Source organism: Theropithecus gelada, chromosome 8 (genome assembly GCF_003255815.1).
Source record: "Theropithecus gelada isolate Dixy chromosome 8, Tgel_1.0, whole genome shotgun sequence".
Classification (NCBI taxonomy): Eukaryota; Metazoa; Chordata; class Mammalia; order Primates; family Cercopithecidae; genus Theropithecus; species Theropithecus gelada.
In genome coordinates, this window is record NC_037676.1 from 52,258,352 (window position 1) to 52,282,818 (window position 24,467).

At 36.8% G+C, this 24,467-nt stretch overlaps 1 protein-coding gene across 3 annotated transcripts in view; it reads left to right on the forward strand.

Moving 5' to 3' along the window:
- Positions 1–24,467, forward strand: part of SNTG1 (syntrophin gamma 1) — an 883,016-nt gene that overhangs the window by 231,431 nt on the left and 627,118 nt on the right. The window lies entirely within an intron of this gene.

The window sequence follows — 24,467 nt, forward strand, 5'->3', positions numbered from 1 at the left end:
ACGTGAAAAAATGCTCATTATCACTCGCCATCAGAGAAATGCAAATCAAAACCACAATGAGATACCATCTCATGCCAGTTAGAATGGCAATCATTAAAAAATCAGGAAACAACAGGTGCCGGAGAAGATGTGGAGAAATAGGGACACTTTCACACTGTTGGTGGGACTGTAAACTAGTTCAGCCATTGTGGAAAACAGTGTGGCAATTCCTCAAGGATCTAGAACTAGAAATACCATTTGACCCAGTCATCACATTGCTGGGTATATACCCAAAGGATTATAAATCATGCTGCTATAAAGACACATGCACACGTATGTTTATTGCAGCACTATTCACAATAGCAAAGACCTGGAATCAACCCAAATGTTCATCAGTGACAGACTGGATTAAGAAAATGTGGCACATATACACCGTGGAATACTATGCAGCCATAAAAAAGGATGAATTAATGTCCTTTATACGGACATGAATGCAGCTGGAAACCATCATTCTCAGCAAACTATTGCAAGAACAGAAAACCAAACACCACATGTTCTCACTCATAGGTGGGAATTGAACAATGAGATCACTTGGACACAGGAAGGGGAACATCACACACCGGGGCCTATTGTGGGGAGGGTGGAGGAGGGAGGGATAGCATTAGGAGAAATACCTAATGTAAATGACGAGTTAATGGGTGCAGCACACCAACATGGCACATGTATGCATATGTAACAAACCTGAACGTTGTGCACATGTACCCTAGAACTTAAAGTATAATAATAATTACAAAAATAAAATAAAATAAAATGGAAAATTTAAAAAAAGAAAGAAAATGTAACCAGAAATGAAAAAATGTCGATAACTTTGTAATTAGGTTTATTTGGGAGGAGATAAAGTTTGTTAACGAAGCTGTTGGTAAATGAAGTAAAATTTTCTAATGACTTGCATTTTTACTTTATACAAGTGTTAACAAGCATATGAATACAGGTTGATGAGTGTATTTCATCATGTTAAAACCTCTCACTGAAATTTTGCAAAAGCAAGAGAAATTAAAAATAAAGTCCATGGCCAGTGTGGTGGCTTACACCTGTAATCCCAGCACTTTGGGAGGCCAAGGTGGGTGGATCACCTGATGTCAGTAGTTCAAGACCAGCCTGGCCAACATAGTGAAACCCCATCTTTACTAAAAATACAAAAAAATTAGACGGGCCTGGTGGTGGGCACCTGTAGTCCCAGCTACTCGGGAGGCTGAGAAACGAGGATCGCTTGAACCCAGGAGGTAGATGTTGCAGTGACTCGAGATCACTCCACTGTACTCCAGCCCTGGGGGCCAGAGCAAGACTCCCATCTTAAAATAAATAAATTAATTAAATAAATTAAATAAAAATAAATAAAGTCCACAGTATCTCCCATTACCCAGAACAATTACATTATATGACCGTGCTGCCTCGACCTGACAGAACTCCATGTGGGAAATGTTCTAGTGGGAAATTTGTTTAAGTGTTTCTCATTTCCAATACTCATAATAATATCACTTTCTGTCCAAGACAAAATTCCCTGTCTAGTTTTCAAGTTTTGCTTTGCTATATTTTATATTACTGAATTTTTATTGAGAAAAAGTTGTGTTCATTCCTTATCCTCCCTTGGCATTTAAATACTGAATAGAAAAGGGGAATACAATTACATTTTGGCAGTGGAAGGGATGATTCTAGAAAATATTTCCTAACTAGGGTGACAAATAGTAACTGGCATAGCAGAAATTGCTTCTGTGTATTAAAGACTTATTCATATTAGGAACATCACTTTTCAAGTGTCTTTGTGGATACTTTTTCCCACCAAACTGTGCCAAATAGTCTCGTACTTTCAAACATACATATGCATAACATTTGCTCAGATGCAAGTTTGATAAGAATCACTTAGCAAGTAGTCTGTAAAAGCAATTTAGAAAGAACCAATATGTTACTGTTTGGGTGCACAACTCTATTGGCCTGGTTTAATTTTAGAGTGTATTTTAGTATAATGGATATGCCACATATTCCTGAGTAAAACCTCCATTAAAGATGCCTTGTATTTAGTTGATAATGGAGAGTAAGATATTAAGACTTACTTCCTAGGTCAGAAATTGGAATACAGCTACTCACTGCTGCTTATTAACAGTTATATCATATGTCTTAATTAGTATTAAAAATTAGAATTCCTTTTAACATGAGGTAACTGAGAAGCATAACAAGAACATGTCACCAGAAAGCCTTCCATCAACCTCGGTATGGATTTGAGTCCATGAATCCTGGAGAGCAGGACCAGAGTGCTGACACATTTGATCAGAAGCATTGACACACAGACGCAGTCATACACCTTCACTTCCAACATCCTGACTAGAATCTTTAGCCTAGAAAATTTCATCTGATTGAATGAAATGCCTACTTAAAAAAATAACTTTGAACAATGCTACTTCAAGGTATGCTATACAAAACCATCTTAATGGTTAAATGAAATACTTTTTAGACAAATTACTTAGAATGCATTGTATGATCAGGCCACAGATGGAAGGCAGATGGAGAAATCAATCAGGAAGGAAACATACAAATGAAGACAATAGTTCAGATAGTGTTGATTTTGATAGGACAGAATAACCTAAGGGTGAAATGATAGCAGTGAGTATGAGGTCCAGCATACCTAGGTGAGGTCATCAAGGATGGGCTCCTCTAAGCAGGGCATATTAGAGAGAGGAGGAGCCAGCAGCATACAGATTTTCAGGAAGAATTTCCATGGGTTATATAGGGACCAGGTCCTCTCGGGGGCTGTAAGCGAAGGGTGAGAATTTCATCATATGTTTCATGCTTTAGCACTGTAGGGTGAATTGGAGGGCTCAAAAATAGGACTGGCGATCATTTACGAAGCTTCTTCAGGAATCTAGGGAAATGATAGACATGACTGTGGCAGCAACGGGGATGGAGTGAATCGTGCTTCCATTTACACTGCAGGGATCAACAGGTAAGAATGAGTAGAAGGAGACTGACTGGGCAGGAGCAGCGGCTGTAGATTGGGAGTTGAGCAGTGGGTGGATGAATGTTCTACTCACATATATGAGGCACACAGAGCATTTTTTATGTAAAGGAAAGGGATCAATATGTGTATTTCTTATGCTGGGTTCAAGACACCTATGAAAGCTTCTAGTAGCATTGTCAGGTCAGCAATCTTGAATAAAGGTGAAGAAAGAGAACAGGACTTGAGCTGCTTGTAGTGCTCTGGGCTTTGGAGGTCAAGATGACACAAAACAATGACAAAAGGAGATGAGAAGCAGCACCAAATGAGGTAGGAACACCAGTCACATGTGGTGCTCTCCATGCTGGGGGGATTCAGTGCTTCAGGAATGATGGCAATGCCAAACATAGGGAGGGGGCCAGGAGTGACAGTGGCAGAGCCCTGGCGACCTGGAGGAGAGCAGTCTTCGGAGAAAAGGGGGAGCCTCATTGAAATGGATTGAGGAGAATCTTCATGGAGAGCTAGTGGTGACAATGACTATAGACACATTTTAAAATAAGTCTTGAAACAGATAAATACGAAAAATTTATATACACATATATATAGCTAGATGGAATTATAGACTCAGTTTTATTTGCTTGCTTCTTTGCAGAGGAAATAACTCTGTATTTTTGATATTTTAATACTTACTTCTAGACTAATTCATACATAACTATTATTCAAAAAAATAGATGTGAAACTCATGAAGTAACTCCTGGTTGCAGATCAGAGTCAAACAAGAAGCCCGCTAATGTGAATTTTGGGCCCTTTTGTAGACTTACTCAAGATGAAACTACAGGGATGAAGTCTGACTTCATTTACTGCTTTACAGAAAAAGTCCGGGCTTTCGGGGAGCCGGGGGGTGTAGAGAAACTCATGCTGACATACTCTGCTTCAGGGATTAGTAACACAAACTGAAATATTTTTCTCACCCAACAAAGTTTAGGGAAAGCAGAAATGATTGTCCCAAAATAAAAAATCTCCTTATTGTCAAATGCACTTTTTGTTTGTATTTTCACATATTTTAGAAGGTAGCAGTTTATTTATTTAAATAATTTAAAATTAGATACATATTTTTGAATAATTAGATATCTATGAATAATAAAATCTAAATGCATTTAAAGGGAAATAAAATATGCATATTTAAATTCTAATAAAAATATATAGATGACTTGAACTATCTTTGTATAGAATGTTAGGTGGAAACTTGTAGAAATACAGCTAAATATAGATAAATGATTTTCTTAAACTTATTAAGGTATTTTGGAAAGAAAATTAGGAAAATAAAATACCCATACTTAATGTTATTTTGTATGAGGATAAGAAAATATTTCAACTAAAGAGTATCCAACTTGTGTTTGTGTGTGTGTGTTTGTGTCGTGTATGTGTGTGAATATGCTTTCAAGTTACTTGGGTAAATGTTTAAAAGTGGGAATGCTTGGCCGGGTATGGTGGCTCACGCCTGTAATCCCAGCACTTTGGGAGGCTGATGCGGGTGGATCACCAGAGGTCAGGAGTTCGTTACCACCCTGACTAACATGGTGAAACCCCATCTCTAGTAAATACAGAATAATTAGCCAGGCGTGGTGGTGCATGCCTTTAATCAGAGCTACTTGGGAGACTGAGACAGGAGAATCGCTTGTACCTCGGACAGGGAGGTTGCAGTGAGCCAAGATCGCACCATTGCACTCCAGCCTGAGCAACAAGAGCAAAACTCAGTCTAAAAATGAAATAAAAAACACACTAACAAACATGCAAAACAAAGTGGGAATTCTGAGTTGAATGATAAGGCAGGCTTACTTATCTAAAAAACTGCCAAACTGTCTTCCACAGTGGCTATGTCATATTGCAACCAACAATCAATGTGTGAGGATTCCTGTGCCTCCGCATCCTCACCAACCATTGATATTGTGAGAGTTTTGTTTAATTTTAGACATTTTAAAACTTAGGTAGTGGCCTTTCAATGTGGTTTAAATTTAGATTTATTTATATTCTTATTTGCCATTAATATGTCTTCTATAGTTAAGTGTCTGTTAAAAGTCTTGTGATGATTTTTTTTCTTTATTTTTTTCTTGTTGAGTTTTAAGTTATACATTCTGGATACAAATTCTTTATCAGATATATGATTTGCAAATATTTTCTCTCACTATACAGTTGTCTTCTTATTCTCTTAACAATGTGTTTCACAAAGCAAAAGTTTAAAGTTTTATGAAGTCCAATTTTTAAACTTTTTTTTACCATATATCCTGTTGATGTTGTATTTAAAACCAAAGGCAGGAGTGATTGAATGTAACAAGGACACAGGGAATTTTGAAAGTGATAAAATTCTTCTGCATGATACCTGGGTGGTTGATACATGACTCTATGCACTTGTCAAGAGTCATCTAGTAGATTTGAAGACAGGTCAATTAAAACAATCAACTAGGACGCCAGGGAATGTCAGAATGGAATGCAGACTGTAAAAAATGAATCAAACTGTATTATAAATGTATAACAAACTTCACTGAAGGTGGTGAGGGAAAAATAAGAGCTGACTTGAGAAACATCAGAAAAAGAACTGTTTTGACTGGAAACTGTAAGGTAAGCTAAAGACAAAAGAATTATAGAATTAAAGAATTAATCACTGTACCTTATTTGGGAAACTCGTTTTTTACAGAAATGGAGGTTAGAAATTTTGAAACCGCTTTACGAATACACTAGGGTTTGACAAATAAGTAATAAAATATAGGTAATACATTACTCTAAAGAGTGACGTTGGAATAGCTAAACCTTGCAGATGCCACTTTAAGCAAATTGATTCAGCATTTTCTCTGTCAGAGGAAGAAGCCAGGAGGGATGGTGGGGACTGACTTTGAAGCCCGTGGTTCTGGATTACAACTGGAGGTACTATGAATTTGTTTAATTCAATAACAAATACGGACGGATACATAAATTATATGAGCATGCAGGTTAGGATACATGCATGTGTTCCCTAGCTGTGCATATGCATGGGATCTAGAAGCACTGTAATTCCAGTAATCATAAACACACTGCACGTGCCATTCTTCAGTTTCCAAATATTACTCTCTAACGAAATGAACCAGGATTTCCTGGAAAAATGGCTGATTCTCTACTTGAGGCAGGGGAAATAGAGGATACGCGTAATGCATATTATAATGCTAGAAAGTAGAATAGTGACAAAAATAGAAGTTAAATAAAGATGAGGTTATATCTAAAGGACAGGGGACCCAATCTGAAAGAACTCACAACAGCCAAAGTTTGTACAATTTGAGCAAGAATATACATAACATAGCGTGTGTGTGTGTGTGTGTGTGTGTGTATATCCTCTACATAGTATGTATATACATATAGGCACTATATTAAATATAAAATAAACATACATGAATATGAATTCGTACTGGTATAAAATTGATTATGGATATAAATATATGGCACAGGGGAGTCTTCTTTGCAGAGGAATTCCAAATAATATATGTTCATATACCTCCTTTCAAGAAGTGGAGCTGAATATCCCTACTTTTGAGTGCGGGTTGGAATTAGAGACTCACTTTCAAACAATAAACTATATAAAGTGAGAAATAGTAACTTTATTTTTTTATTTTTATTTTTATTATACTTTAAGTTCTAGGGTACATGTGCACAACGTGCAGGTTTGTTACATATGTATACATGTGCCATGTTGGTGTGCTGCACCCATTAACTCGTCATTTACATTAGGTATATCTCCTAATGCTATCCCTCCCCCCTACCCCTTCCCCATAATAGGACCCGGTGTGTGATGCTCCCTTTCCTGTGTCCAAGTAGAATAAAGATACCCAGCAGGCGCCACTGTAACCAAGTGGGCAAGGTGTATGTTACCAGAAATAAGTCCTGACCTTCCTCAAATAATGAAATAAGAAGGATATTCACCTCTGTGATATTCTTCACAAAAATCTATAAACCTAGCCTAATCATGAAGAAGTATTGAACTAACCAAAATTGAGACTATCTATGAATCACCTGGCCTATACTGATCACAGCTATCAAGGTCATAGAAAACAAAACACCTGAAAAAAAATGCCATCGATTGGAAGAGACCAAGAAAACATGATGACCCAATGCAATGTGGTGTGTTGGATAAAATCTTGGAGTGAAAGAAGACTTTAGTGGAAAAAAGGTAAAGTCTGAATATAAAGCCTATAGTTCAGTTCATGGCAATGTGGCAACGTTAACCTGTTAATGGTTATGTACTATGTTGCACTTAGAATAAAATGGGTGTAGGTTATAGAGTTATTCTGTGTACTATACTTACATCTTTTTTCTAACTATGAAATTATTTCAAAGTAAAAATTCAATTGAAATAATTTTAAGATAGTTTGTGAAAGAATTAGATTTTTCTTTTACTCCAGATGAATTAATAGACACCAAATTTGCCATCATGCTTGAAACAGAGTTGTAGTACTGCTGCATTTCAAAGCTCAAAATAAAACTGCCTTAATTACAGGCAGTATGGTCCTGTTGTAAAAATGCACAGAGAGATCATAGGAAAAGGATAGAGACTACAAAATTAGACCCAGGTTCACATGATCAGTTGGTTTTCATCTAAATTGCAAAGACAATTCATTGAGAAAAGGATTATCTAAAAACAACTGGTAGTAGAACAATTTGATATCCACAGTAAACAAAATTAATTTCAATCAACAATTCAAAAATTAGCTAAAAGTGTATTAGAGAACAAATGTAAAACTTAAAACCACAACAGTTATAGAAAAATAATGGAAGAAAATATTTGTGACCTTTGGCTACGCAAAAAATTTTAAGTTATGACACTACAGAATTAAATAAGAGATAAAATATTCTATAATGTTTAGAAATTCCCAAATATTTGTAAATTAAGCTATGCCCAGGAAACCACAAAATAAATTAGAAGCTATAGATAATTTAAAGATAACAAATATTTGTGAGATGAAGCTTAGAGGGAAATGTATAGCCTTAATTTTTTATATTAGCAAAAAGAAAAGGTTTATGATAAAAATATCGCCTTTCACTCTATAGGGCCATCTGAAGAAAGATTTAATGTAATTCAAGGTAAGTCGAAGAAAACAAACAATAGAGGTAACAGAAAACCAACATAAGATAGAAATAATAAAGACAAAAGTTGGTTGTTTGAAATGATGAATAAAACAAATAAAACTAGTTAGAATTGTAAAAGAAACAGAAAAATCACAATTTATCAGAGCATCACCATGCGTACTAGAGATATAGAAGTGTAAAAAGGAAAAAATATAAACACTCTTCAGTAAAGAAAAAAATGGTAAATGAAATGAAAACTTTTATTGAAAGATAGAATCTGCTAAGATTAATATAAAAAGAGGAAATCTGAATAGCCTTATTTTGTTTAAATAAGTGAAATTGAGACTTAAGACTACATCCTTTGTCCCTATACACAGAACACCCCCAGGTACAGTTGGCTTCATTAGTCCACTCTATTAAAAATTCAGGAAACAATTATGCAAAACTTATACAAACTCTTTCACAAAATGCAAGGAGAGGAAACATTCCCAATTTGTTGTATGAAATCAGTACAGCCCTGAATCCAACACTGACAAGTGCTATAGCGAAATGAAAATGTATTAAAATTACGGACCTATAGCACTTATGATCACGGATGCTAAAATCCTTTATGAAATATTGTCAGATCTCCTTCAGCAATACATAAAAGGATAATACACGTTGGCCACATAGATTTAGTCCAGACATCTAAGATTACTTCAAAATATAAAAATCAATATATGCAGTGATCAATATATGACTGATATATATAATGTACATCTATATGTATATATAGTTATATATGTATTATTGTATATAGTTTAATATATAACCTAAAATGTAGATTGGGATATGGGCATTATTTCCTAGTTTTGCCCATGGACAAGATGTATCAAGAATAATAAAAATTATTGCTAAAAAGACAAATTAGCCCATTAAAAATGGGCAAGTGCTCTGATCAAGCACTCCAGGTATGCCACTAAAGAAGACGTACAAATTGTGAGTAAGTACATGAAAAGGCGCTGACATCATTATGAATCAAGTAAGTGGAAATTAAACCATCTTGGGCTACCAAGTCACACCCACTAGAATAACTAAAAGGAGTAAGACTGGCAATACCAAGTATTGTTAAGGATGTTGAGCAACTGAACTCATAAGCACTGTGTGAGTTGTAAAATGGTATAACATTTCCATTTCCAAGAGGAATAAATCAAGTGTTCATAGCAGATTTTCATATCTAAATTGAAATTGCACAAAATTCTCATGATCAAATGAATAGATAAGCAAATGGTTTTATATTTATGCAATGCTTGCTACTCAGAAATACAAAGAATGGAATACTGATTGGTGCAAAAACAGCTGAATCTCAAACAAGGAAGACTAGACAAAACTAGATATTAATATCTATGGCTGTATGGACAAATCTATATGTCTGTATATAGATATTTAGATACATAGCTATAGTAGTATTTAATTTGTTTGCTTTCTAGGTAAATTAAACTATGAAGATGAAAATCAGAAGAGTGACTGTGCCTGAGTGCTATAGAAATGTTCTGTATCTTGATCAGAGGAGTGGTTACAAAGCTATATAGGTTTGCTAAAACTCATCAAACTGTATCCTTCATATATAAGTATTTTATTTTGTTTAAATTATTCCCCAATAAAAACTTATATTTAATGATTACTTGATAATTCTTTAAGGTAAATCTGATTATAAAAATACATATTAGTATACACAAAATACATATTATTCAACACACAATTAAAAACATATTCTTTGCATCATTATTATTTTCTTATCAAAAAAGGAAGGAGGTTAAATATTAGAGCAGCAAAAGCCTTTAGAAAATGTTGAATTATGGACTTTCCCCGAGCTTGCAGATAGGGTATTACTGGATGCCAAAATAAAAATGTAATATTTAGGACTTTTCATCGTAAGTCATAAAAATGGAGGTAAAATTCAAGAATTCAGCCAAGGAAACAAAACAATTTACACTTCATCGAGATTGCTACTGGTGCTTTGTTTACAGCACTGAGACCTTTCCTGTCTTGCACATTCATAGAAATGAAAATAAATCCATAGAATCGAGAAAGTTATAAAAGTAGTTACCAAAGCTAGACAGAAGTTAACTTTTTCAAAAATTTCTAAAGAAATGTTCATTGACAGACAAAAGCAATAAGTGGTTGTTAGTTTTGGGTAAGTTAAATGTATGTTTTCTTTTTCCCAGGGCATTCCTGACTTATGTCTATTGTCCTAGCAAATTATTCATACCTCTTCCTATCACTCTCCCAAGTGACATTATTTGGGTGGCAAATTCCATGATCATCTTAGTTTGGGAGACCTGGTCCATTTGGACATCAAGATAGGCATTTTTGGTTCATTTCTTCTATTAAGCAGTAAAGGGTTCTCTTCCCATTACCAGGTTCAGATTATGGGAGATCCATGATATCCAAGGCTTTCTTGATATTTAAATGTCACATGGCTGGAATTTTAGAAAATTCTTGAATTTATATGAAATCTATTCGTCTTTCACATATATAGTCTTATTTTTAGGTTGTATCTTAGGAAATAAAAAACAGATTGTACCCATGTATAAAGTAGCTTCTTGGGTGTGTTCTCAATACTTTTTAAGTGTAGGAAGACGGCCATCAGAGAGCACTGGACAGAGTCCCCAGGGATTGACAATACTCAGTGGATGCTATGCCTATGATCATGGAGCACAAACAGGACTTCTATTTAGAATAACAGGGTAATACTATTAACTTCAATTTAATAAAAACAATTTTAAATGTGAAATAGGAAATCAAAGTTTGTTAATTTTTCAACTATGCAATTATTGAATACCTACAGACATTTTCCTAGATTTCCATGTTGATTTATGTAGCTGGAGTTTATTCTTTTTCTCAGTTGTAATCAACCTTCCGTTGCAATAACACTGCATAATTTGTTTCTCTATTCTTTATTACATCAACATAACTTTTAAGTGATTCAATTTTTTGCTATGATAAAGATGCTTTGGTGAACAGACATTCTGGTATGCCTCGATGCACATGTGTAAGAGGATTTTTGTTTTTTAAGGGTACATATCTGGTGATAGAATCGCTGAGACCTTGGATATGGACACCTTTAATTTTAATAAATAATACTAGACTATTTTCCACAATTATTGTACCAATTAATGTTCCTACTAGAGTTTACAAACCAGTTATTCCTCTTAGTCTCAAGCATTTATTGTCTGCATTTGTTTTTAATTTGATGGTCGAATAACATACTGTGAACGGAATGTGCCTTTGCCTGATAACTGTTAGTGGGCGTTGAGTGTTTTTTGATGATGACCGGCCGTTTGGGTTTTTTCTCCTCTAAAATGTTTGTTCTTGTCTTGGGTCCATTTTTATATTGGATTATTTGACTTTTTTCTTTATTGAATTTTAGAAGGTTTTTGACTATTTTAAATATTCCTTTTTTTCACTTGTAGTTGGTTGCAGTTATGTTCTATGAGTTTGTTACTAAACTCTTTACGTATCCTATAAACCAGTCTTATTTTCTGTTCACTTGAGGTAATACTTTCAAATATCTAAATTTTACATTTCCCGGTTTTACCAAAATTCTGCAATATAAATTATCTTATTCCTATTCTTTGCCTACTGCTGGCTTAGCACAGGTTTAGGCATTAGCCTTGTAAGCAAGTTACTCATCACACATCTGATTTTAAACTTCCAAAACATTGTTATGTCCTCTCCTGTTCTTTGTAATTATTAATTTGTGTTTTTCTAGTCTCTTTACTGTAATCTCAATGAGATTTTGGTCAAAGGAAAAAGTAAAATGTGAGTCTTCACTATTTTATAATGTTTATATAGAGAATATTTTCACTATTTGACATGTGTATCAAAAAAGGAAATAAAATAGCAGTGATTGTTTTGCAGCTTCAATGAAACTTAATGTCATATGTGTGTACTTGAGTATTTGATTCTCCCAGCAATTGTATTCAGTAGCTGAGCCTAGTGTTTCTATGGCGTGTTCACAAGCATCCTCTCATTCTGTCCTCATTCATTTGGTTCTATATATAATGGAACTTACAGGTTCCATTATATATGAGAGGGGATCACAGTTCAAAAACCTTAATTATCTGTTCTGGAATACCACCAGCAAAGTAGACAAAGAAATTAAACCAAGAATTAAACCAGAATCCACCTGCAGCTCCCTCTCCTGTTGAAAAATATGCCCAATTAGCTAAGTTGGGCCCTTACCTGCTAGACTTAAAGTGAGGAATCAACTGGGAGCAATTTTAATTCAGAACAAGAAAACAGTAGCAAACGCTGCATGTTTGATATTTATGCGGGACAACTTATTGAGTAATGTGTTTGTTGGTTTTCTAATAAAAGGAGGACATGCTCTTGGGCATTGCACTTAATTTTCTATGCAGTTTGTGTCTCATCTTCTGAGAAAAATTTACTAATCTTTAGGGTTGGAAGAACTATTTCTAGATAATACTCACCTGGAGCCGTATGGAATTGAATACAATTTCTGACACATAAATGTTGTTACAGCAAATTGACTTTCAATCATATCTGAAATTTTTGTGTTAAAGGGGTGATATAAACAATATCTCTTCTAATGGTAACTGGTAACCTTTTGTTGACTTTTGAGATGAATTTGAAAAGGAAAATGCTATTGCTGTGAAAGAATTACCTCTTTCCAAGAAGAAAACCTCTCAGTTTTCTTAAAGGGTCATATGGATTGCTCAAGATTAGTCCTCATCACTTAGAAGCATGGACATGCTTTTGCTTTTTTGTGCTTTCATTTTATATCGCCACTAGGATGGCTTCTAAGATTTACATTTCATTGTGAATAAAATGTAAATAAAATAACATAGTGTGTTAGTAAATTTCCCTGAATAACAAGTCATGTGATTTGTGATCTCTCTGAGTCATAATATATTTCTGAAATCTTCCTTAGAAACACTATGCATAGATAATTATTGCCTTATAATGTATCCTATGGATTGTGAACCCGAAGACATACTCATACCAGTTTATTTGATACTCACTGAACTCTTGCAGAAACACAGAATAGCTGTAGTACTCTTTTGGGAGCACAGAACCTGGGCATAGAATATAGACTGTAGGGTACTTTCTAGAGGAGTTTTGAAAACAACTGGACACAAGCCTGGAAGAAGTATAGGAGTCTGAGAAGTGTGGGGAAAGGGGAGTTCAGGCAGATGCAGCCACCAATGAGAGGGACCACTGCTGTAAAGAGAGGATTTCATATTTAGAGAATGGCAGTGACTTTGGAATAGTAAAATACAGAAGATGATATTGCAATGTCAAGACTTATAGATAGATCATTAAGGACAGTGAATATTATTCTAAATGATACTTATTGTGTCCTAAAGATGATGATCCATGAAAGAACTTATTGCTGAAGAGTCACATGATCATATAAGCTGAAAGTTTATGTTTCAAAAAGATGACTTCAGCAGCAGCGCATAGAACAAATCAGAGATTTTGTATGGAACACTATATAATCAGTTTTTCATGATTATGGAAATCTAAGCAAGGAAAAATAACAGGATAAGCTAAATAAGGTAGAAAGACTTAAGGAAAGTATACAGTTGGGAAATTATTTGGAGATTTTAGTAGAACTTGACCCACTGATTGTATAGGGACAAAGTGAAGGAAGAAATCAAATATGAAGTTCAGTTTCGTGGCTTGGGGCGTGGGAGTTGTGATGATACGATTAACAGATTATATGGGAAGACAGGCATGTCTTCTTGGGGAAAGGCTAACTTTCAGTGTCAATGTGCTGATTCTAGGGACTTTCCAAGAGGACCTGAGAGTTTGTGGTATATGTGTTGTGTGTTGTGTGTTGTGTATGTGTATCTGGAGTTCAGAGAAACCTCTGGCCTAAAGATAGAATCAGTGATTGGCCCTTGAGTACCTGAGGTAATTATAGATTTGAAAGCCCTAGTCTAGTGAGGAGAGCATTCCCACAAAAAAGGTATGGAAGAATCAGAAAAAAAAAAAGAAAGAAAAAGAAAACAAAAATGAAACACCGAATCAAAACATCCTGGGTAGCAGCAATATTTAAGGGGCAAAAGGAGAGACCACAAATTAGGTTAAAAGATAATTGTCTTTAAAAAAACACATTCATTCCCTATTCTGCATTAATAAAGCATATAATCTTAGACAAGCATTCAAAATCCTTCACAACCTGGCCCAAACTGCTTTTATAAGAATGAAAGAGAGGGGAATAATATTTAGGGAAAGAGAAAGAGAAGAGGAAGGAGGAAGAGTGAGAGGCAGAAGAAATGCTGTGTGATTTCTGGTTGAATTGAATTGTACAGTGACAGGGAAGGTGGAGAGCTTGACTTGACTGCCACTTGCTTGGGAGGACAAAATAAGGAAGTGAGATAGAATTAGTCACCCTGGTTCTTGTCAGAGCAGCTCTGTGAATAACCTGAGAGCAGGAAAATAGTGTCACCAAGCCAATGGGCAAGTGAGGTTGCCCAGAGTGAAACCGTGCAGCCCGCTGGCTTTAAGAAAGCACCGGCCAGTATACAGCCAACAGACAATGAAAAAATGCTCATCACCACTGGCCATCAGAGAAATGCAAATCAAAACCACAATGAGATACCATCTCACACCAGTTAGAATGGCGATCATTAAAAAGTCAGGAAACAACAGGTGCTGGAGAGGATGTGGAGAAATAGGAACACTTTTACACTGTTGGTGGGATTGTAAACTAGTTCAACCATTATGGAAAACAGTATCGCGATTCCTCAACGATCTAGAACTAGATGTACCATATGACCCAGCCATCCCATTACTGGGGATATACCCAAAGGATTATAAATTATGCTGCTATAAAGACACATGCACACGTATGTTTATTGCAGCACTATTCACAATAGCAAAGACTTGGAATCAACCCAAATGTCCATCAGTGACAGATTGGATTAAGAAAATGTGGCACATATACACCATGGAATACTATGCAGCCATAAAAAAGGATGAGTTTGTGTCCTTTGTAGGGACATGGATGCAGCTGGAAACCATCATTCTTAGCAAACTATCACAAGAACAGAAAACCAAACACCGCATGTTCTCACTCATAGGTGGGAACTGAACAATGAGATCACTTGGACTCAGGAAGGGGAACATCACACACCGGGGCCTATCATGGGGAGGGGGGATGGGGGAGGGATTGCATTGGGAGTTATACCTGATGTAAATGACGAGTTGATGGGTGCAGCACACCAACATGGCACAAGTATACATATGTAACAAACTGGCACGTTATGCACATGTACCCTACAACTTAAAGTATAATAATAATAAATAAATTAAAAAAAAAAAAAAAAGAAAGCAAGCACCGGCCAGGCGCGGTTGCTCAAGCCTGTAATCCCAGCACTTTGGGAGATCAAGGCAGGCGTATCGCGAGGTCAGGAGATGGAGAATATCCTGGCTAACACGGTGAAACCCCGTCTCTACTAAAAATACAGAAAATTAGCCGGGCGTGGAAGCGAGTTCCTGTAGTACCAGCTACTCGCGAGGCTGAGGCAGGAGAATGGCGTGAATCCAGGAGGCGGAGCTTGCAGTGAGCCGAGATTGCGCCACTGCACTCCAGCCTGGGCGACAGGGTGACACTCTGTATCAAAAAAAAAAAAAAAAAAAAAAAAAAAAAAAAAAAAAAAGATTAAGGCCTAGCTGGGCGCGGTGGCTCGCGCCTGTAATCCCAGCACTTTGGGAGGCTCAGGCGGAGGGATCACGAGGACAGGAGATCATCCTGGCTAACACGGTGAAACCCTGTATCTACTAAAAATACAAAAAAACTAGCCGGGCATGGTGGTGGGCGCCTGTAGTCCCAGCTACTCCCGAGGCTGAGGCAGGAGAATGGCGCGAACCCGGGAGGAGGAGCTTGCAGTGAGCCGAGATCTCGCCACTGCACTCCAGCCTGGGCGACAGAGCAAGACTCTGTCTCAACAACAACAACAACAACAACAACAACAACAACAAAAAGCACCAGTCCCTAGCAAGACTTCATCCTCCATCATGCTTCCCTTTGTTAGCCCGCTGGATCTCCCACTGAGGCGCTATCTAATCTAGGACATCAGGATAGGAAGGGGTATTTACATCACATATGTGAAGCTGAATCCTCTGTCCTGATTGGCATCAGCCTGGCCATTCGTGGTGATTATGTAGTGACGTGTTCTGCTCCTGTCATCTGCCCCCACTGCTGTTCCTGGAGGTTAACATGCCCCGGCTATCCCAGATTCAGAGCATGCTCCTCTTACTGCCTCATGGGAGCCTGGACCCAGAAACTTTCTCGCATATTCTACAACAAGGCACAGCAGAGATCACCATGAAATCTTTAGGAAGCCTTTCTAAGGGCTCAGGGCAAACAGAAGGGGATGGCATCTGGTGTTATGTGGCTGTTTCCAGGATTCATGGTTCCAGTCTTTTCTCATAGAGTTGCTAACTACCTGCTTCCATACCCTAGGTCCCAGTTAACTCTTCAGAAGAGAGGCCTCTCCCTTCACCCTCCAGGGGAGGCCCTTTCTGGTCTCTCAACTCTGTAGATTCCATCAACTGGGAAGAAAGCAACTCTCCTCGACTCAGCCAGTTATTCCACTGCCCTTTATTGAGACAGACTGGTTTCATCCACAGAAACTAAGTCCCATATTCTCTAGTTTTAAATTTCGAAAAATTCTTCTTAATCATAACCTATAACCTATTGATTAGAAGACGACTTATCTGTGTCCCTTTTACTGTTGCTTCTGAGTATTCCAAAATATAATTTTTCCAAAATTTAGGTCTTCCAGTTAGAATTCCAAGTTTTTTTAATAGACTTAGTATTACAAATTTCTCTTCAGGTTTATTTTATTTTATTTTTTTGACGGAGTCTTGCTTCTGTGCCAGGTGGGAGTGCAGTGGCGCCATCTCGGCTCACTGCAACCTCCGCCTCCTGGGTTCAAGTGATTCACCTGCCTCAGCCTCCCGAGTAGCTGGGACTTCAGGCGTACGACACCACGCCCAGCTAATTTGTGCATTTTTAGTAGAGACGGGATTTCACCATGTTGGCCAGGATGGTCTCGATCTTCTGACCTCATGACCCTCCCACCTTCGCCTTCCAAAGTGCTGGGATTACAGGCATGAGCCACCGCACTCGGCCCAGGAATTTTTTTAGTAAAATTAATTTGCTTTTATAATAGATTATTTAAATTGTAGTTTAAAATTCTAAATGCAAACTGACAAGTTTAAGAATTCAAAAAAATCACTTATGTTGGATCCTACCTTTTCAAGATAATGACTACATCTTTACAATTGCTGCCTTTAGCACTGCAAATTATTGAACTGACAGACTGAAATCTACGGGTTTGATCTACCTCTTGCATTTGCTTTTTCCTCTTGTCTCTCTTCCATTTTAATGTTCCTATTGATCTCAGAGACCTTGATAGAAAGACACAGGTTTTGTTTTGTTTTTTTTTCTTTTCTATCATCATGGGCCTGCTCAATATGCTTAAACTATGGTCAGAAGTAAAAATGAACAGAAAGCTGATTTTTCACAATGCTTGTCTGAAATGGTTAAGGAGAACAGAACTTTGCTCTGCTGCTATTCAGATGCTTTGCCATGGCTGGTACAGCATGATGCACAGTTACAAAGAACTTCGCATATGAACATGTTCTGTTCCAGTATGAAATTTTGAAAGGGGATTGCTTTTTTCCACAGAACTGGCAATTCTCCATTGACAAGCACGAACAGTGGATGACGCTGGAAACCTTCTTTACTGGTCATTTAAAGCTCTATCAGACAATCTGAAATGATAGTTTGGTTCTTCAAAATCAAAAGATATTTAAAAGTAGATAGGTTTTTAAGTAGATAATTTTTAGTGAACACATTTTAAATTACTAGGGGATATTTGGTTGCAACTCTCTTTGTGCATACAAAATATTACATGTCATAATATAAATTTCACTTATCTATTTGTCCTTTGTTTTCTTTCCCTGCTACATTCACAGACCCTAGAAGAGTACAAGGTCCCTAATATACACTCAAACATGCGGTGAATGTGTAAATAGAAGTAACTCTTCAAAATATGCAACCCTTATGTCAACAGTTTGGAAACTGTTTGGAAAAAAATATTATCTCCAACTATGAATTCTATTGCTAAATACTTATTATGCTGCATGGCTTTATTAAATGGTATGACTATACAACATCAGAAGATAAAGTTCATTCTTTTGAATATTACTCTAAACATTCTGGTCAAAGAATAAGCCATCCCTTATTTATAGGTTTTCAAATTTGCTTTTAGCATATTTTATGTATGTCATAAATTAAGACAATAGTGACTCTAATCCATAGAAACTATGCTTTTCCCTCCCCAGCAATAAAAATGATCTTTTGTCTCCCACACACACATACACAAATGTTGAGTTTGGTGTCAGGTGTTTATAATATTGGACAGAGCAGTGTTGAGTTCTGCTTTGATGAGCTTCACAGGCATAGCTTTGCTTACTGAAAAGAGAGCAATTGGCTTAATATTGCTCGATTTAATTAAGTTTGGTCAATTTAACATAAAGTTTAGTCTCCATCCCCAGCCAGAGATTCCCATTTACCTTGCTCTAGCAAGTTGTCTGAGTGAGGAAAAGATTAATTTTCTACATCACAGTGCAGTCAGTGACAGGAATGAGGCTTTAGCAAACTGATGTATGGATGTACAGAAATCATTTTTGCAAGTAGTGATTTATTCAAGCAAGAATCAAGAAAATGTCAAAGTGTATCCAAAAATTATTTTGTGTCCCGTATACTGATGTTTGCTGTAGAGTTTTTTCATCCTTGTACTCATCTCCAAATAGAGCTTTTATATCTAGAAACAGTACAATTGGCTTAATATTGCTTAATTTAAGTAAGTGAAGCAATTAATTTACATCATCCTCAGCCAGGGACACTCATCTACCATGTTCTGCATATTATCTGCTTGAAAATTGCTTCCATTATGGCCATGCCATTTTTATTTTCCTTTTTTAGTGATTTACAACTATAATTTTCAGATCATTACAGAAACCCTACATTGGAAAACCTTAGTATTTCCTAAAAATATCAAGATATATGTCTATACATACATTTGTCATATAACCAATGGGCATTACTAGTTGAACCTGAAGATGCATTGTAACTTAAATGCCATCCAATTATGCTAAATAAAAATATCTTTGAAATTAGGAAAGCAAAAGAGTCTGTTTCTAAACCAACTTTTCCTATATGTCACTCAGGTATTAAATCTAGTATATATAAAACCTCTCATATCACATTCCTTCAAATAACATTGACCTCTCTGGACCGTGATTATATGTAATAGTCCTGATAAGAAAGTATATTTGGCCAAGCATGGTGGGTCATGCCTATAATCCCAGCACTTTTTGAGGCCTCGGCAGGCAGATTGCTTGAGCCTATGAGTTTGAGATCAGCCTGAGCAAGAGAACAAAACCTCATCTCTACAAAAAAAACCCACAAAATACAAAAGTTGGCCAAACATGGTGGCATGCGCCTGTAGTCCCAGCTATTCAGGAAGCTGAGATGGGAGGATCCTGTCGGCCTGGCAGGTTGAGGCTGTAGTGAGTCATGATCATACCACTGTACCCCAGCCTGGGCAAGTTTGCAAGATTCTATCTCAAAAAAGAAAGAAGGAAGGAAGGAAGGAAGGAAGGAAGGAAGGAAAGAAGGAAGCAAGGAAGGAAGGAAGGAAGAAAATTTGTTTCACTCAAGTATTATTTTGAGAGAGATTTAGAAAAGCCATTAATTAGTTTGCATATCATATTTTTCTAATAATTTAAAAATTGTCTTAGATAAATATTGTTATAAAATACATGGTTACTTAATGAAGGAATCTAAATTTTAACTTTTGATGTTATGTGGCTACTTCTTGTGCTTTCTCTTACTAAAATATAAAAATATAATTTAATTACAATTCCTTTAATTTGTATAATAAAACTTAAGCAAGTTAAATGATTTAGTAACCTTTTTCTAAAATGTTTAATATTTCCCAACTTCCTGAAAAAAATCTACACATCTTTAGGAAGGATCATATTTGTGAAAAATTATAATTCCCAACTACTAATTCTATTGCTACATACTTCATACAAACACAAACCACTTTACATTGTTAACATAAAGACAATCAAATGTAAATAAGGCCACAAATTGTAGATGTATTATTAAGACCAAGTCATTCCATTCCTTTTATTACTGCCATTAAGGAACAATTGGTTTTTTTGTCTAACAGTAAAGGAAAGAAAATATGTACCTCTCATCTGAAGATATGCACACAAAAATACATAAACAGAGGATACAGTATAAGATGCATTTTGCTTGTTTTACTTTAGTATAATAGTTGACAAAAACAAAACCTTAACACATATGTATGTGTATACATGTATATGCATGTGTGTGTCTATATATGTGTGTCTGTGTGTATATATATGTTATAAAGCATATTAATACCATAAGAATCTGTGAATCTATTACCCAATGTAAGAAGTGGAGCATGACAACTGTAGTACACATGATTTTTACTATATTTGTATTTTATTCTATTTTCCTTTAAGAGATAACACTATTTGAAGTTATATTCAACATTTCCTTTACTTTTTAAGTGAAGGGGTGGACGATGATCCTATTATCCTGCCCCGGCACACCTGTGGGCATTTCTCGTTAGGTGGAACATTAAGAAAAGAAATGAGACACAGAGACAAAGTATAGAGAAAGAAAAAGTGGGCCCACGGGACCGGACTGGCGCTCAGCATACAGAGGACCCGCGCGGGCACCAGCCTCTGAGTTCCCTCAGTATTTATTGATCATTATCTTTACCATCTTAGAAAAAGGGAAGTGGCAGGATAATAGGATCATCACAGGGAGAAGGTCAGCAGTAAGACATGTGAATAAAGATCTCTGTGACATAAGTTTAAGGAAAAGTGCTGTGCCTTAATATGCATATGCAAACGTCTCTATAAACCTTTTTAGTGCATAAAGAGCAGCATTGCGCTAGCAAGTCCCACCTTTCGCCCTAAGGCGGTTTTCTCCTTTCTCAGTAAACAGAACATACAATCGGGTTTTACACCCAGATGTTCCATTGCCCAGGGACGGGCAGGTGACAGATGCTTTTCTCTATCTCAACTGCCAAGAGGCCTTCTTTCCTCTTGTACTAGTCCTCCTGAGCACAGACCCTTCACAGGTGTCAGGCTAGGGGACGATTAGGTCTTTCCCTTCCCACGAGGCCATATTTCAGACTATCACATGGGGAGAAACCTTGGACAATACCTAGCTTTCCTAGGCAGAGGTCCCTGCGACCTTTGGCAGTATACGTGTCCCTGGGTACTTGAGATTAAGAGAATGGTGATGACTTTTAACCAGCAAGCTGCCTTCAGGCACTTGTTTAACAAAGCACACCCTGCACAGCCCAAAATCCTTTAAACCTTGAGTCACTACAGCACATGTCTTTTGCAAGGACAAGGTTGGGGGTAGGGTCACAGATTAACAGCATCTCAAATACAGAACAAAATGGAGTCTCTTATGTCTACTTCTTTCTATATAGACACAGTAACAGTCTGATCTTTCTTTCTTTACCCCACATTAAGAAACTTTTAAGATTTTAATTAGTTATAATTTCTAGGAAGTTGCAAAGAAACATACAGAGAGATGCTGTGTACCCTTCACCCAGCTTCACCCAAATTTAACATCTTGCGTAACTGCAGTACCTGATTATGAAAAGCAGGAAACTGACCTTGGTACAACCCACAGAGTTATTTGGTTACACGTGCACTCGTTTGTGTGTATATGTCATTTTATCATATGTATATTTCTGTGAAACTCCCATCACAACTAAGATATTTAACTTATTAAATAATATGCCAGGCAGAGTGATTGTTTCACATTTTTATGTAGATGAGGAGTGTTTTAAAACATTTATTTTCTTTCTGAAACTTTTCCATCTTTGTCACTTACAATTGAATTTGTTTTCCTCAGTGATACTTGTATTTGAGGGTTTTCAACGAATAATAATTTCATTGAATAATTACAGTGAATAATAATTTATTTCACAAAAAGATGTCATAGCGCACACAGTATGAATTTATCAATATTAAAAGACACTTTGAATAACTGACATCAATAATGTATTTTTAAAACTCACATGTATACTCTTATGTTTTACACTTAAATTTTCCAGTTAAATTCCTAGGTCAAAAATGAAGTTTGACTTCTGCTTCTGAGAAAACTGGAGTAGAAGCAGTTTTGCTTCTTCCTCCCACTTAAATGCAACTTAATATCTTGGACATCACATAGAGAAAAACATATAAAGACCTAGAAAGGGAGAGAGAAGACGGCCCACTCTTAGGGAGCTCAGAACTGGGAAGGACATGGTGTGGCAAGAGCCCCTGGTATTTCTTATTTGCCTCATATATTCAGGTTGGATAGAAACTTAAAATCTCTCCTTTCTTCTAGTTCCTTGTTAAGTAATACATTGATTAACCTACCATTTTTAGATTTTTATTTACTTCATTAGCTGTAGTGAACTCTTCTTTGGACTGTCTGTGTTTTGGTTTGAGGTTTTTATTTGATTTCTTCATTTCCCTCATGGTGTTACATTAAAGCCTCTGCAGAGGTCCCAATTAGGAGCTGAGGTTTGTGGCTTGCACTTGTAATCCCAGCTACTTGGGCAGTTGAGGCAAGAGGATCACTGGAGCCAAGGAGTTAGAGGCTGCAGTGAGTTATGCACTGAGTGTTGCACCCACTGCACTCCAGTCTGGGTGACAGAGTGAGACCCCATCTGTAAAAAAATAAAAAAATTCGTGGTAAAAATGTAAACAGAAGACTCATCTAGCTAGACTCATCGAGCTTCATTTCCCTTTTTGCTCTTCATATTTGCACCTGGGGCTGTAAGAGTGGTACTTTGAACATTGTATTCTAGTTCTAATGTCCGCTCACCTCTGTGGCTATAGAGACCAGGAGTAGACCGGCCTCAGTGAGGATAGCCTGTTGTTCTTTAACTAATGTTCCTACTTTCGCACCTCAATATTGGTCCTGTGGTACAAGGTTACATTTTTTTTAATTCAAGAGGCTTAATGTATATTTATTATTTCATAGATAAAATCCATCAAATACATCTATATAAAATAATAAATAAATGGAGAAAAACAGATTAGTCTAAAATTATTTCACATAAAATAACTAAGGAAACAACCTGTGAAAACACTTAAAGATATCATAATTATTCCAGTGCAATTAAATTATTTTGACACAATATCTAATTCTGCACTCCTTATCACATAAATTTAAAAAAATATGGAATCACATGCATGACATGTGGGGATACAGTAATAACAGAGTGAGGCATAAGACTTAACTCGTGTATTGGTTATGTATTGTTGCATAAAAACATGTAGCAAACTTAGTCATTTAAAACAGTACTCCTTTGTTTCCTCATAGTTTCCATAGTTAGAAGTGCAGGCACGACATATGCAGATTGATTCTATGCATAGTCTCACAAGGCTACAATCATAGTGTCATTCAGGCTGTGTTCACATCTGGAACTCCGGGGTTCTACCAGACTTGCTTAGGTTTGTGGCAGAATCCCGTTCTTTGCATTTCTAGGACTGAGGTCCCCACATTCTTGCTGCATGCTGGCCAAGGGCTGCTCCAGGTTCCTAGTGGCCGCCTCCTGGAGGACTTGGGTATGCAACCATCTCCACAGGGCAGCTTCCCTCTTCCAAAAGCACGGGAGAATCTGTCCCAGCCTGAACCTCTGATCCTTTGTAGGAGCTCCCACCTGATCAAGTCTGGCCACCCACTATAATCTCCTTCAAACTGATTAACTCAAAATTGACTGATTTGGGAGATGACAGCCACATAATCCCTCCACTTTTGTCATCTGATAGAATCTCATCACAGGAGTGAAATCCACAACTGCCACAAGTCCAGTCCGCAGCCAAGGAGCATTTTAGGGGCAAGAATCTGGGGGCCATCTGTATTAGTCAGGGTTTTCTAGAGAGACAGGACTAATAGGAAATATATATGTATATTACATATATATATAATGGGAGTTTATTAAGTAGTATTAACTCACACAATCACAATGTCCCACAATAGGCTGCCTGCCAACTGAGGAGCAAGAAAACCAGTTTGAGTCCCAAAGCTGAAGAATCTGGAGTCGGATGCTCAAGGGCAGGAAGTATCTGGCACAGGAGAAAGATGTAGACTGGGAGACTAAGCCCGTCTACTCTTTTCTTGGTGTTCTTCCTGCTTCATATCTTGGCAACACTGGCAGCTGATTAGATTGTGCCCACCCAGATTAAGGGTGAGTCTGCCTTTCCCAGCCCACTGACTCAAATGTTAATCTCCTTTGGCAGCACCCTCAGACACACCCAGGTT